Below are 17,303 nucleotides of genomic sequence, written 5' to 3'. Positions count from 1 at the left end.
TATGTGTCATTCCCCTACTATCTACATATATTCCATGTTCATTCCCCACCTATCAAGCACAGGGAATATAATATATACCGGTTTATATGGGATATGTGTTCATTCCCCTATTATCTACATATATCCCATGTTCATTCCCCACCTATCAAGCACAGGGAATATAATATACACCTGTTTATATGGGATATGTGTTCATTCCCCTACTATCTACATATATTTCAAGTTCATTCCCTACCTATCAAGCATAGGGAATATAATATACACCGGTTTATATGGGATATGTGTTCATTCCCCTACTATCTACATATATTCCATGTTCATTCCCCACCTATCAAGCACAGGGAATATAATATATACCGGTTTATATGGGATATGTGTTCATTCCCCTATTATCTACATATATCCCATGTTCACTCCCCACCTATCAAGCTCAGGGAATATAATATATACCTGTTTATATGAGATATGTGTTCATTCCCCCATTATCTATATATATTTCATGTTCATTCACCACCTATTAAGCACAGGGAATATAATAAACACCTGTTTATATGGGATATGTGTTCATTCTCCTATTATCTACATATATTCTATATTCATTCCCCACCTATTAAGCACAGGGAATATAATATACACCTGCTTATATGGGATATGTGTTCACTCCCCTGTAATCTACATATACCTCATGTTCATTCACCACCTATTAAGCACAAGGAATATAATATACACCTGTTTATATGAGATATGTGTTCATCGCCCTACTATCTACATATATTTCAAGATCATTCCCCACCTATCAAGCACAAGGAATATAATATACACCTGTTTATATTGGATATGTGTTCATTCCCCTATTATCTACACATATTTCAAGTTCATTCCCCACCTATCAAGCACAGGGAATATAATATACACCTGTTTATATGGGATATGTGTTCATTCCCCTATTATCTACATATATCCCATGTTCACGCCCCACCTATCAAGCTCAGGGAATATAATATACACCTGTTTATATGGGATATATGTTCATTCCCCTATTATCTACATATATTTCAAGTTCATTCCCCACCTATCAAGCACAATGAATATAATATAAACCTGTTTATATGGGATATGTGTTCATTCCCCTATTATCTACATATATCCCATGTTCACTCCCCACCTATCAAGCTCAGGGAATATAATATACACCTGTTTATATGGGATATGTGTTCATTCCCCTACTATCTACATATATTTCAAGTTCATTCCCCACCTATCAAGCACAAGGAATATAATATACACCTGTTTATATGGGATATGTGTTCATTCCCCTATTATCTACATATATCCCATGTTCACGCCCCACCTATCAAGCTCAGGGAAAATAATATACACCTGTTTATACGGGATATATGTACATTCCCCTATTATCTACATATATTTCAAGTTCATTCCCCACCTATCAAGCACAATGAATATAATATACACCTGTTTATATGAGATATGTGTTCATTCCCCTATTATCTACATATATCCCATGTTCACTCCCCACCTATCAAGCTCAGGGAATATAATATACAGCTGTTTATATGGGATATGTGTTCATTCCCCTATTATCTACATATATTTCAAGTTCATTCCCCACCTATCAAGCACAAGGAATATAATATACACCTGTTTATATGGGATATGCGTTCATTCCCCTATTATGTACATATATCCCATGTTCACTCCCCACCTATCAAGCTCAGGGAATATAATATACACCTGTTTATATGGGATATGTGTTCACTCCCCTGTAACCTACATAAACCTCATGTTCATTCCCCACCTATCAAGCACAAGGAATATAATATACACCTGTCTATATGGGATATGTGTTCAATCCCCTATTATCTACATATATCCCATGTTCACTCCCCACCTATCAAGCTCAGGGAATATAATATACACCTGTTTATATGGGATATGTGTTCATTCCCCTACTATCTACATATATTTCAAGTTCATTCCCCACCTATCAAGCACAAGGAATATAATATACACCTGTCTACATGGGATATGTGTTCATTCCCCTATTATCTACATATATTTCAAGTTCATTCCCCACCTATCAAGCACAGGGAAGATAATATACACCTGTTTATATGGGACATGTGTTCATTCCCCTACTATCTACATATATTTCAAGTTCATTCCCCACCTATCAAGCACAAGGAATATAATATACACCTGTTTATATGGGATATGTGTTCATTCCCCTATTATTTACATATATCCCATGTTCACTCCCCACCTATCAAGCTCAGGGAATATAATATACACCTGTTTATATTGTATATGTGTTCATTCCCCTATTATCTACATATATTTCAAGTTCATTCCCCACCTATCAAGCACAGGGAATATAATAAACAACTGTTTATATGGGACATGTGTTCATTCCCCTACTATCTACATATATTTCAAGTTCATTCCCCACCTATCAAACACAAGGAATATAATATACACCTGTCTATATGGGATATGTGTTCATTCCCTTATTATCTACATATATCCCATGTTCACTTCCCACCAATCAAGCTCAGGGAATATAATATACACCTGTTTATATGGGATATGTGTTCACTCCCCTGTAATCTACATATAACTCATGTTCATTCACCACCTATTAAGCACAGGGAATATAATATACACCTGTTTATATGGGATATGTGTTCATTCCCCTATTATCTACATATATCCCATGTTCACTCCCCACCTATCAAGCTCAGGGAATATAATATACACCTGTTTATATTGGATATGTGTTCATTCCACTATTATCTACATATATTTCAAGTTCATTCCCCACCTATCAAGCACATGGAAGATAATATACAACTGTTTATATGGGACATGTGTTCATTCCCCTACTATCTACATATATTTCAAGTTCATTCCCCACCTATCAAGCACAAGGAATATAATATACACCTGTTTATATGGGATATGTGTTCATTCCCCTATTATCTACATATATCCCATGTTCAATCCCCACCTATCAAGCTCAGGGAATATAATATACACCTGTTTATATTGGATATGTGTTCATTCCCCTATTATCTACATATATTTCAAGTTCATTCCCCACCTATCAAGCACAGGGAATATAATAAACAACTGTTTATATGGGACATGTGTTCATTCCCCTACTATCTACATATATTTCAAGTTCATTCCCCACCTATCAAGCACAAGGAATATAATATACACCTGTTTATATGGGATATGTGTTCATTCCCCTATTATCTACATATATCCCATGTTCACTCCCCACCTATAAAGCTCATGGAATATAATATACACCTGTTTATATTGGATATGTGTTCATTCCCCTATTATCTACATATATTTCAAGTTCATTCCCCACCTATCAAGCCCAAGGAATATAATATACACCTGTTTATATGGGATATGTGTTCATTCCCCTATTATCTACATATATCCCATGTTCACTCCCCACCTATAAAGCTCATGGAATATAATATACACCTGTTTATATGGGATATGTGTTCACTCCCCTGAAATCTACATATACCTCATGTTCATTCACCACCTATTAAGCACAGGGAATATAATATACACCTGTTTATATGGGATATGTGTTCATTCCCCTATTATCTACATATATCCCATGTTCACTCCCCACCTATCAAGCTCATGGAATATAATATACACCTGTTTATATTGGATATGTGTTCATTCCCCTATTATCTACATATATTTCAAGTTCATTCCCCACCTATCAAGCCCAAGGAATATAATATACACCTGTTTATATGGGATATGTGTTCATTCCCCTATTATCTACATATATCCCATGTTCACTCCCCACCTATAAAGCTCATGGAATATAATATACACCTGTTTATATGGGATATGTGTTCACTCCCCTGTAATCTACATATACCTCATGTTCATTCACCACCTATTAAGCACATGGAATATAATATACACCTGTTTATATGGGATATGTGTTCATTCCCCTACTATCTACATATATTTCAAGTTCTTTCCCCACCTATCAAGCACAAGGAATATAATATACACCTGTCTATATGGGATATGTGTTCAATCCCCTATTATCTACATATATCCCATGTTCACTCCCCACCTATCAAGCTCAGGAAATATAATAAACACCTGTTTATATGGGATATGTGTTCATTCCCCTATTATCTACATATATTTCAAGTTCATTCCCCACCTATCAAGCACAAGGAATATAATATACACCTGTTTATATGGGATATGTGTTCATTCCCCTACTATCTACATATATTCCATGTTCATTCCCCACCTATCAACCACAGGGAATATAATATACACCTGTTTATATGGGATATGTGTTCATTCCCCTATTATCTACATATATCCCATGTTCACTCCCCACCTATCAAGCTCAGGGAATATAATATATACCTGTTTATATGAGATATGTGTTCATTCCCCCATTATCTATATATATTTCATGTTCATTCACCACCTATTAAGCACAACGAATATAATATACACCTGTTTATATGGGATATGTGTTCATTCCTCTACTATCTACATATATTTCATGTTCTTTCACCACCTATTAAGCACAGGGAATATAATATACACCTGTTTATATGGGATATGTGTTCATTCCCCTACTATCTACATATATTTCAAGTTCATTCCCTACCTATCAAGCATAGGGAATATAATATATATCGGTTTATATGGGATATGTGTCATTCCCCTACTATCTACATATATTCCATGTTCATTCCCTACCTATCAAGCATAGGGAATATAATATACACCGGTTTATATGGGATATGTGTTCATTCCCCTACTATCTACATATATTCCATGTTCATTCCCCACCTATCAAGCACAGGGAATATAATATATACCGGTTTATATGGGATATGTGTTCATTCCCCTATTATCTACATATATCCCATGTTCACTCCCCACCTATCAAGCTCAGGGAATATAATATATACCTGTTTATATGAGATATGTGTTCATTCCCCCATTATCTATATATATTTCATGTTCATTCACCACCTATTAAGCACAGGGAATATAATAAACACGTGTTTATATGGGATATGTGTTCATTCTCCTATTATCTACATATATTCTATATTCATTCCCCACCTATAAAGCACAGGGAATATAATATACACCTGCTTATATGGGATATGTGTTCACTCCCCTGTAATCTACATATACCTCATGTTCATTCACCACCTATTAAGCACAAGGAATATAATATACACCTGTTTATATGAGATATGTGTTCATCGCCCTACTATCTACATATATTTCAAGATCATTCCCCACCTATCAAGCACAAGGAATATAATATACACCTGTTTATATTGGATATGTGTTCATTCCCCTATTATCTACACATATTTTAAGTTCATTCCCCACCTATCAAGCACAGGGAATATAATATACACCTGTTTATATGGGATATGTGTTCATTCCCCTATTATCTACATATATCCCATGTTCACGCCCCACCTATCAAGCTCAGGGAATATAATATACACCTGTTTATATGGGATATATGTTCATTCCCCTATTATCTACATATATTTCAAGTTCATTCCCCACCTATCAAGCACAATGAATATAATATACACCTGTTTATATGGGATATGTGTTCATTCCCCTATTATCTACATATATCCCATGTTCACTCCCCACCTATCAAGCTCAGGGAATATAATATACACCTGTTTATATGGGATATGTGTTCATTCCCCTACTATCTACATATATTTCAAGTTCATTCCCCACCTATCAAGCACAAGGAATATAATATACACCTGTTTATATGGGATATGTGTTCATTCCCCTATTATCTACATATATCCCATGTTCACGCCCCACCTATCAAGCTCAGGGAAAATAATATACACCTGTTTATATGGGATATATGTTCATTCCCCTATTATCTACATATATTTCAAGTTCATTCCCCACCTATCAAGCACAATGAATATAATATACACCTGTTTATATGAGATATGTGTTCATTCCCCTATTATCTACATATATCCCATGTTCACTCCCCACCTATCAAGCTCAGGGAATATAATATACAGCTGTTTATATGGGATATGTGTTCATTCCCCTATTATCTACATATATTTCAAGTTCATTCCCCACCTATCAAGCACAAGGAATATAATATACACCTGTTTATATGGGATATGCGTTCATTCCCCTATTATCTACATATATCCCATGTTCACTCCCCACCTATCAAGCTCAGGGAATATAATATACACCTGTTTATATTGGAAATGTGTTCACTCCCCTATAATCTACATAAACCTCATGTTCATTCCCCACCTATCAAGCACAAGGAATATAATATACACCTGTCTATATGGGATATGTGTTCAATCCCCTATTATCTACATATATCCCATGTTCACTCCCCACCTATCAAGCTCAGGGAATATAATATACACCTGTTTATATGGGATATGTGTTCATTCCCCTACTATCTACATATATTTCAAGTTCATTCCCCACCTATCAAGCACAAGGAATATAATATACACCTGTCTATATGGGATATGTGTTCATTCCCCTATTATCTACATATATTTCAAGTTCATTCCCCACCTATCAAGCACAAGGAATATAATATACACCTGTTTATATGGGATATGTGTTCATTCCCCTATTATTTACATATATCCCATGTTCACTCCCCACCTATCAAGCTCAGGGAATATAATATACACCTGTTTATATTGGATATGTGTTCATTCCCCTATTATCTACATATATTTCAAGTTCATTCCCCACCTATCAAGCACAGGGAATATAATAAACAACTGTTTATATGGGACATGTGTTCATTCCCCTACTATCTACATATATTTCAAGTTCATTCCCCACCTATCAAGCACAAGGAATATAATATACACCTGTCTATATGGGATATGTGTTCATTCCCTTATTATCTACATATATCCCATGTTCACTCCCCACCTATCAAGCTCAGGGAATATAATATACACCTGTTTATATGGGATATGTGTTCACTCCCCTGTAATCTACATATACCTCATGTTCATTCACCACCTATTAAGCACAGGGAATATAATATACACCTGTTTATATGGGATATGTGTTCATTCCCCTATTATCTACATATATCCCATGTTCACTCCCCACCTATCAAGCTCAGGGAATATAATATACACCTGTTTATATTGGATATGTGTTCATTCCCCTATTATCTACATATATTTCAAGTTCATTCCCCACCTATCAAGCACAGGGAAGATAATATACAACTGTTTATATGGGACATGTGTTCATTCCCCTACTATCTACATATATTTCAAGTTCATTCCCCACCTATCAAACACAAGGAATATAATATACACCTGTTTATATGGGATATGTGTTCATTCCCCTATTATCTACATATATCCCATGTTCACTCCCCACCTATCAAGCTCAGGGAATATAATATACACCTGTTTATATTGGATATGTGTTCATTCCCCTATTATCTACATATATTTCAAGTTCATTCCCCACCTATCAAGCACAGGGAATATAATAAACAACTGTTTATATGGGACATGTGTTCATTCCCCTACTATCTACATATATTTCAAGTTCATTCCCCACCTATCAAGCACAAGGAATATAATATACACCTGTTTATATGGGATATGTGTTCATTCCCCTATTATCTACATATATCCCATGTTCACTCCCCACCTATCAAGCTCAGGGAATATAATATACACCTGTTTATATGGGATATGTGTTCACTCCCCTGTAATCTACATATACCTCATGTTCATTCACCACCTATTAAGCACAGGGAATATAATATACACCTGTTTATATGGGATATGTGTTCATTCCCCTATTATCTACATATATCCCATGTTCACTCCCCACCTATCAAGCTCATGGAATATAATATACACCTGTTTATATTGGATATGTGTTCATTCCCCTATTATCTACATATATTTCAAGTTCATTCCCCACCTATCAAGCCCAAGGAATATAATATACACCTGTTTATATGGGATATGTGTTCATTCCCCTATTATCTACATATATCCCATGTTCACTCCCCACCTATAAAGCTCATGGAATATAATATACACCTGTTTATATGGGATATGTGTTCACTCCCCTGTAATCTACATATACCTCATGTTCATTCACCACCTATTAAGCACAAGGAATATAATATACACCTGTTTATATGGGATATGTGTTCATTCCCCTACTATCTACATATATTTCAAGTTCATTCCCCACCTATCAAGCACAAGGAATATAATATACACCTGTTTATATGGGATATGTGTTCATTCCCCTATTATCTACATATATCCCATGTTCACTCCCCACCTATCAAGCTCAGGGAATATAATATACACCTGTTTATATGGGATATATGTTCATTCCCCTATTATCTACATATATTTCAAGTTCATTCCCCACCTATCAAGCACAAGGAATATAATATACACCTGTTTATATGGGATATGTGTTTACTCCCCTGTAATCTACATATACCTCATGTTCATTCCCCACCTATCAAGCACAAGGAATATAATATACACCTGTTTATATGGGATATGTGTTCATTCCCCTATTATCTACATATATTTCAAGTTCATTCCCCACCTATCAAGCACAAGGAATAAAATATACACCTGTTTATATGGGATATGCGTTCATTCCCCTATTATCTACATATATCCCATGTTCACTCCCCACCTATCAAGCTCAGGGAATATAATATACACCTGTTTATATGGGATATATGTTCATTCCCCTATTATCTACATATATTTCAAGTTCATTCCCCACCTATCAAGCACAAGGAATATAATATACACCTGTTTATATGGGATATGTGTTCATTCCCCTATTATCTACATATATCCCATGTTCACTCCCCACCTATCAAGCTCAGGGAATATAATATACACCTGTTTATATGGGATATGTGTTTACTCCCCTGTAATCTACATATACCTCATGTTCATTCCCCACCTATCAAGCACAAGGAATATAATATACACCTGTTTATATGGGATATGTGTTCATTCCCCTATTATCTACATATATTTCAAGTTCATTCCCCACCTATCAAGCACAAGGAATAAAATATACACCTGTTTATATGGGATATGCGTTCATTCCCCTATTATCTACATATATCCCATGTTCACTCCCCACCTATCAAGCTCAGGGAATATAATATACACCTGTTTATATGGGATATGTGTTCACTCCCCTGTAATCTACATAAACCTCATGTTCATTCCCCACCTATCAAGCACAAGGAATATAATATACACCTGTCTATATGGGATATGTGTTCATTCCCCTATTATCTACATATATCCTATGTTCACTCCCCACCTATCAAGCTCAGGGAATATAATATACACCTGTTTATATGGGATATGTGTTCATTCCCCTACTATCTACATATATTCCATGTTCATTCCCCACCTATCAAGCACAGGGAATATAATATATACCGGTTTATATGGGATATGTGTTCATTCCCCTATTATCTACATATATTCCATGTTCACTCCCCGCCTATCAATGTCAGGGAATATAATATATACCTGTTTATATGAGATATGTGTTCATTCCCCCATTATCTATATATATTTCATGTTCATTCACCACCTATTAAGCACAAGGAATATAATATACACCTGTTTATATGGGATATGTGTTCATACCCCTATTATCTACATATATTCCATGTTCATTCCTCACCTATCAAGCTCAGGGAATATAATATACACCTGTTTATATGGGACATGTGTTCATTCCCCTATTATCTACATATATTCCATGTTCATTCCCCACCTATCATGCACAGGGAATATAATATATACCAGTTTATATGGGATATGTGTTCATTCCCCTACTATCTACATATACTCCATGTTCATTCCCTACCTATCAAGCACAGGGAATATAATATATACCGGTTTATATGGTATATGTGTTCATTCCCCTATTATCTACATATATTCCATGTTCATTCCCCACCTATCAAGCTCAGGGAATATAATATACACCTGTTTATATGGGACATGTGTTCATTCCCCTATTATCTACATATATTCCATGTTCATTCCCCACCTATCAAGCACAGGGAATATAATATATACCAGTTTATATGGGATATGTGTTCATTCCCCTATTATCTACATATATCCCATGTTCACTCCCCACCTATCAAGCTCAGGGAATATAATATACACCTGTTTATATGGGATATATGTTCATTCCCCTATTATCTACATATACTCCATGTTCATTCCCCACCTATCAAGCACAGGGAATATAATATATACCGGTTTATATGGGATATGTGTTCATTCCCCTACTATCTACATATACTCCATGTTCATTCCCCACCTATCAAGCACAAGGAATATAATATATACCGGTTTATATGGTATATGTGTTCATTCCCCTATTATCTACATATATTCCATGTTCATTCCCCACCTATCAAGCTCAGGGAATATAATATACACCTGTTTATATGGGATATGTGTTCACTCCCCTGTAATCTACATATACCTCATGATCATTCACCACCTATTAAGCACAGGGAATATAATATACACCTGTTTATATGGGATATGTGTTCATTCCCCTATTATCTACATATATCCCATGTTCACTCCCCACCTATCAAGCTCATGGAATATAATATACACCTGTTTATATTGGATATGTGTTCATTCCCCTATTATCTACATATATTTCAAGTTCATTCCCCACCTATCAAGCCCAAGGAATATAATATACACCTGTTTATATGGGATATGTGTTCATTCCCCTATTATCTACATATATCCCATGTTCACTCCCCACCTATAAAGCTCATGGAATATAATATACACCTGTTTATATGGGATATGTGTTCACTCCCCTGTAATCTACATATACCTCATGTTCATTCACCACCTATTAAGCACATGGAATATAATATACACCTGTTTATATGGGATATGTGTTCATTCCCCTACTATCTACATATATTTCAAGTTCATTCCCCACCTATCAAGCACAAGGAATATAATATACACCTGTTTATATGGGATATGTGTTCATTCCCCTATTATCTACATATATCCCATGTTCACTCCCCACCTATCAAGCTCAGGGAATATAATATACACCTGTTTATATGGGATATATGTTCATTCCCCTATTATCTACATATATTTCAAGTTCATTCCCCACCTATCAAGCTCAGGGAATATAATATACAGCTGTTTATATGGGATATGTGTTCATTCCCCTATTATCTACATATATTTCAAGTTCATTCCCCACCTATCAAGCACAAGGAATATAATATACACCTGTTTATATGGGATATGCGTTCATTCCCCTATTATCTACATATATCCCATGTTCACTCCCCACCTATCAAGCTCAGGGAATATAATATACACCTGTTTATATGGGATATGTGTTCACTCCCCTGTAATCTACATAAACCTCATGTTCATTCCCCACCTATCAAGCACAAGGAATATAATATACACCTGTCTATATGGGATATGTGTTCAATCCCCTATTATCTACATATATCCCATGTTCACTCCCCACCTATCAAGCTCAGGAAATATAATAAACACCTGTTTATATGGGATATGTGTTCATTCCCCTATTATCTACATATATTTCAAGTTCATTCCCCACCTATCAAGCACAAGGAATATAATATACACCTGTCTATATGGGATATGTGTTCAATCCCCTATTATCTACATATATCCCATGTTCACTCCCCACCTATCAAGCTCAGGGAATATAATATACACCTGTTTATATGGGATATGTGTTCATTCCCCTACTATCTACATATATTCCATGTTCATTCCCCACCTATCAAGCACAGGGAATATAATATATACCGGTTTATATGGGATATGTGTTCATTCCCCTATTATCTACATATATCCCATGTTCACTCCCCACCTATCAAGCTCAGGGAATATAATATATACCTGTTTATATGAGATATGTGTTCATTCCCCCATTATCTATATATATTTCATGTTCATTCACCACCTATTAAGCACAAGGAACATAATATACACCTGTTTATATGGGATATGTGTTCATTCCTCTACTATCTACATATATTTCATGTTCTTTCACCACCTATTAAGCACAGGGAATATAATATATACCTGTTTATATGGGATATGTGTTCATTCCCCTACTATCTACATATATTTCAAGTACATTCCCTACCTATCAAGCATAGGGAATATAATATATACCGGTTTATATGGGATATGTGTCATTCCCCTACTATCTACATATATTCCATGTTCATTCCCCACCTATCAAGCACAGGGAATATAATATATACCGGTTTATATGGGATATGTGTTCATTCCCCTATTATCTACATATATCCCATGTTCATTCCCCACCTATCAAGCACAGGGAATATAATATACACCTGTTTATATGGGATATGTGTTCATTCCCCTACTATCTACATATATTTCAAGTTCATTCCCTACCTATCAAGCATAGGGAATATAATATACACCGGTTTATATGGGATATGTGTTCATTCCCCTACTATCTACATATATTCCATGTTCATTCCCCACCTATCAAGCACAGGGAATATAATATATACCGGTTTATATGGGATATGTGTTCATTCCCCTATTATCTACATATATCCCATGTTCACTCCCCACCTATCAAGCTCAGGGAATATAATATATACCTGTTTATATGAGATATGTGTTCATTCCCCCATTATCTATATATATTTCATGTTCATTCACCACCTATTAAGCACAGGGAATATAATAAACACCTGTTTATATGGGATATGTGTTCATTCTCCTATTATCTACATATATTCTATATTCATTCCCCACATATTAAGCACAGGGAATATAATATACACCTGCTTATATGGGATATGTGTTCACTCCCCTGTAATCTACATATACCTCATGTTCATTCACCACCTATTAAGCACAAGGAATATAATATACACCTGTTTATATGAGATATGTGTTCATCGCCCTACTATCTACATATATTTCAAGATCATTCCCCACCTATCAAGCACAAGGAATATAATATACACCTGTTTATATTGGATGTGTTCATTCCCCTATTATCTACACATATTTCAAGTTCATTCCCCACCTATCAAGCACAGGGAATATAATATACACCTGTTTATATGGGATATGTGTTCATTCCCCTATTATCTACATATATCCCATGTTCACGCCCCACCTATCAAGCTCAGGGAATATAATATACACCTGTTTATATGGGATATATGTTCATTCCCCTATTATCTACATATATTTCAAGTTCATTCCCCACCTATCAAGCACAATGAATATAATATACACCTGTTTATATGGGATATGTGTTCATTCCCCTATTATCTACAAATATCCCATGTTCACTCCCCACCTATCAATCTCAGGGAATATAATATACACCTGTTTATATGGGATATGTGTTCATTCCCCTACTATCTACATATATTTCAAGTTCATTCCCCACCTATCAAGCACAAGGAATATAATATACACCTGTTTATATGGGATATGTGTTCATTCCCCTATTATCTACATATATCCCATGTTCACGCCCCACCTATCAAGCTCAGGGAAAATAATATACACCTGTTTATATGGGATATATGTTCATTCCCCTATTATCTACATATATTTCAAGTTCATTCCCCACCTATCAAGCACAATGAATATAATATACACCTGTTTATATGAGATATGTGTTCATTCCCCTATTATCTACATATATCCCATGTTCACTCCCCACCTATCAAGCTCAGGGAATATAATATACAGCTGTTTATATGGGATATGTGTTCATTCCCCTATTATCTACATATATTTCAAGTTCATTCCCCACTTATCAAGCACAAGGAATATAATATACACCTGTTTATATGGGATATGCGTTCATTCCCCTATTATCTACATATATCCCATGTTCACTCCCCACCTATCAAGCTCAGGGAATATAATATACACCTGTTTATATGGGATATGTGTTCACTCCCCTGTAATCTACATAAACCTCATGTTCATTCCCCACCTATCAAGCACAAGGAATATAATATACACCTGTCTATATGGGATATGTGTTCAATCCCCTATTATCTACATATATCCCATGTTCACTCCCCACCTATCAAGCTCAGGGAATATAATATACACCTGTTTATATGGGATATGTGTTCATTCCCCTACTATCTACATATATTTCAAGTTCATTCCCCACCTATCAAGCACAAGGAATATAATATACACCTGTTTATATGGGATATGTGTTCATTCCCCTATTATCTACATATATCCCATGTTCACTCCCCACCTATCAAGCTCAGGGAATATAATATACACCTGTTTATATGGGATATGTGTTCATTCCCCTACTATCTACATATATTTCAAGTTCATTCCCCACCTATCAAGCACAAGGAATATAATATACACCTGTCTATATGGGATATGTGTTCATTCCCCTATTATCTACATATATTTCAAGTTCATTCCCCACCTATCAAGCACAGGGAAGATAATATACAACTGTTTATATGGGACATGTGTTCATTCCCCTACTATCTACATATATTTCAAGTTCAATCCCCACCTATCAAGCACAAGGAATATAATATACACCTGTTTATATGGGATATGTGTTCATTCCCCTATTATTTACATATATCCCATGTTCACTCCCCACCTATCAAGCTCAGGGAATATAATATACACCTGTTTATATTGGATATGTGTTCATTCCCCTATTATCTACATATATTTCAAGTTCATTCCCCACCTATCAAGCACAGGGAATATAATAAACAACTGTTTATATGGGACATGTGTTCATTCCCCTACTATCTACATATATTTCAAGTTCATTCCCCACCTATCAAGCACAAGGAATATAATATACACCTGTCTATATGGGATATGTGTTCATTCCCTTATTATCTACATATATCCCATGTTCACTCCCCACCTATCAAGCTCAGGGAATATAATATACACCTGTTTATATGGGATATGTGTTCACTCCCCTGTAATCTACATATACCTCATGTTCATTCACCACCTATTAAGCACAGGGAATATAATATACACCTGTTTATATGGGATATGTGTTCATTCCCCTATTATCTACATATATCCCATGTTCACTCCCCACCTATCAAGCTCAGGGAATATAATATACACCTGTTTATATTGGATATGTGTTCATTCCCCTATTATCTACATATATTTCAAGTTCATTCCCCACCTATCAAGCACAGGGAAGATAATATACAACTGTTTATATGGGACATGTGTTCATTCCCCTACTATCTACATATATTTCAAGTTCATTCCCCACCTATCAAGCACAAGGAATATAATATACACCTGTTTATATGGGATATGTGTTCATTCCCCTATTATCTACATATATCCCATGTTCACTCCCCACCTATCAAGCTCAGGGAATATAATATACACCTGTTTATATTGGATATGTGTTCATTCCCCTATTATCTACATATATTTCAAGTTCATTCCCCACCTATCAAGCACAGGGAATATAATAAACAACTGTTTATATGGGACATGTGTTCATTCCCCTACTATCTACATATATTTCAAGTTCATTCCCCACCTATCAAGCACAAGGAATATAATATACACCTGTTTATATGGGATATGTGTTCATTCCCCTATTATCTACATATATCCCATGTTCACTCCCCACCTATCAAGCTCAGGGAATATAATATACACCTGTTTATATGGGATATGTGTTCACTCCCCTGTAATCTACATATACCTCATGTTCATTCACCACCTATTAAGCACAGGGAATATAATATACACCTGTTTATATGGGATATGTGTTCATTCCCCTATTATCTACATATATCCCATGTTCACTCCCCACCTATCAAGCTCATGGAATATAATATACACCTGTTTATATTGGATATGTGTTCATTCCCCTATTATCTACATATATTTCAAGTTCATTCCCCACCTATCAAGCCCAAGGAATATAATATACACCTGTTTAGATGGGATATGTGTTCATTCCCCTATTATCTACATATATCCCATGTTCACTCCCCACCTATAAAGCTCATGGAATATAATATACACCTGTTTATATGGGATATGTGTTCACTCCCCTGTAATCTACATATACCTCATGTTCATTCACCACCTATTAAGCACAAGGAATATAATATACACCTGTTTATATGGGATATGTGTTCATTCCCCTACTATCTACATATATTTCAAGTTCATTCCCCACCTATCAAGCACAAGGAATATAATATACACCTGTTTATATGGGATATGTGTTCATTCCCCTATTATCTACATATATCCCATGTTCACTCCCCACCTATAAAGCTCATGGAATATAATATACACCTGTTTATATGGGATATGTGTTCACTCCCCTGTAATCTACATATACCTCATGTTCATTCACCACCTATTAAGCACAAGGAATATAATATACACCTGTTTATATGGGATATGTGTTCATTCCCCTACTATCTACATATATTTCAAGTTCATTCCCCACCTATCAAGCACAAGGAATATAATATACACCTGTTTATATGGGATATGTGTTCATTCCCCTATTATCTACATATATCCCATGTTCACTCCCCACCTATCAAGCTCAGGGAATATAATATACACCTGTTTATATGGGATATATGTTCATTCCCCTATTATCTACATATATTTCAAGTTCATTCCCCACCTATCAAGCACAAGGAATATAATACACACCTGTTTATATGGGATATGTGTTCATTCCCCTATTATCTACATATATCCCATGTTCACTCCCCACCTATCAAGCTCAGGGAATATAATATACACCTGTTTATATGGGATATGTGTTTACTCCTCTGTAATCTACATATACCTCATGTTCATTCCCCACCTATCAAGCACAAGGAATATAATATACACCTGTTTATATGGGATATGTGTTCATTCCCCTATTATCTACATATATTTCAAGTTCATTCCCCACCTATCAAGCACAAGGAATAAAATATACACCTGTTTATATGGGATATGCGTTCATTCCCCTATTATCTACATATATCCCATGTTCACTCCCCACCTATCAAGCTCAGGGAATATAATATACACCTGTTTATATGGGATATGTGTTCA

The sequence above is a fragment of the Phyllobates terribilis genome, unplaced genomic scaffold (genome assembly GCF_046119375.1).
Source record: "Phyllobates terribilis strain yellow unplaced genomic scaffold, ASM4611937v1 Scaffold_1__5_contigs__length_1240528914, whole genome shotgun sequence".
Classification (NCBI taxonomy): Eukaryota; Metazoa; Chordata; class Amphibia; order Anura; family Dendrobatidae; genus Phyllobates; species Phyllobates terribilis.
Note: the sequence above shows the minus strand (reverse complement) of the source record.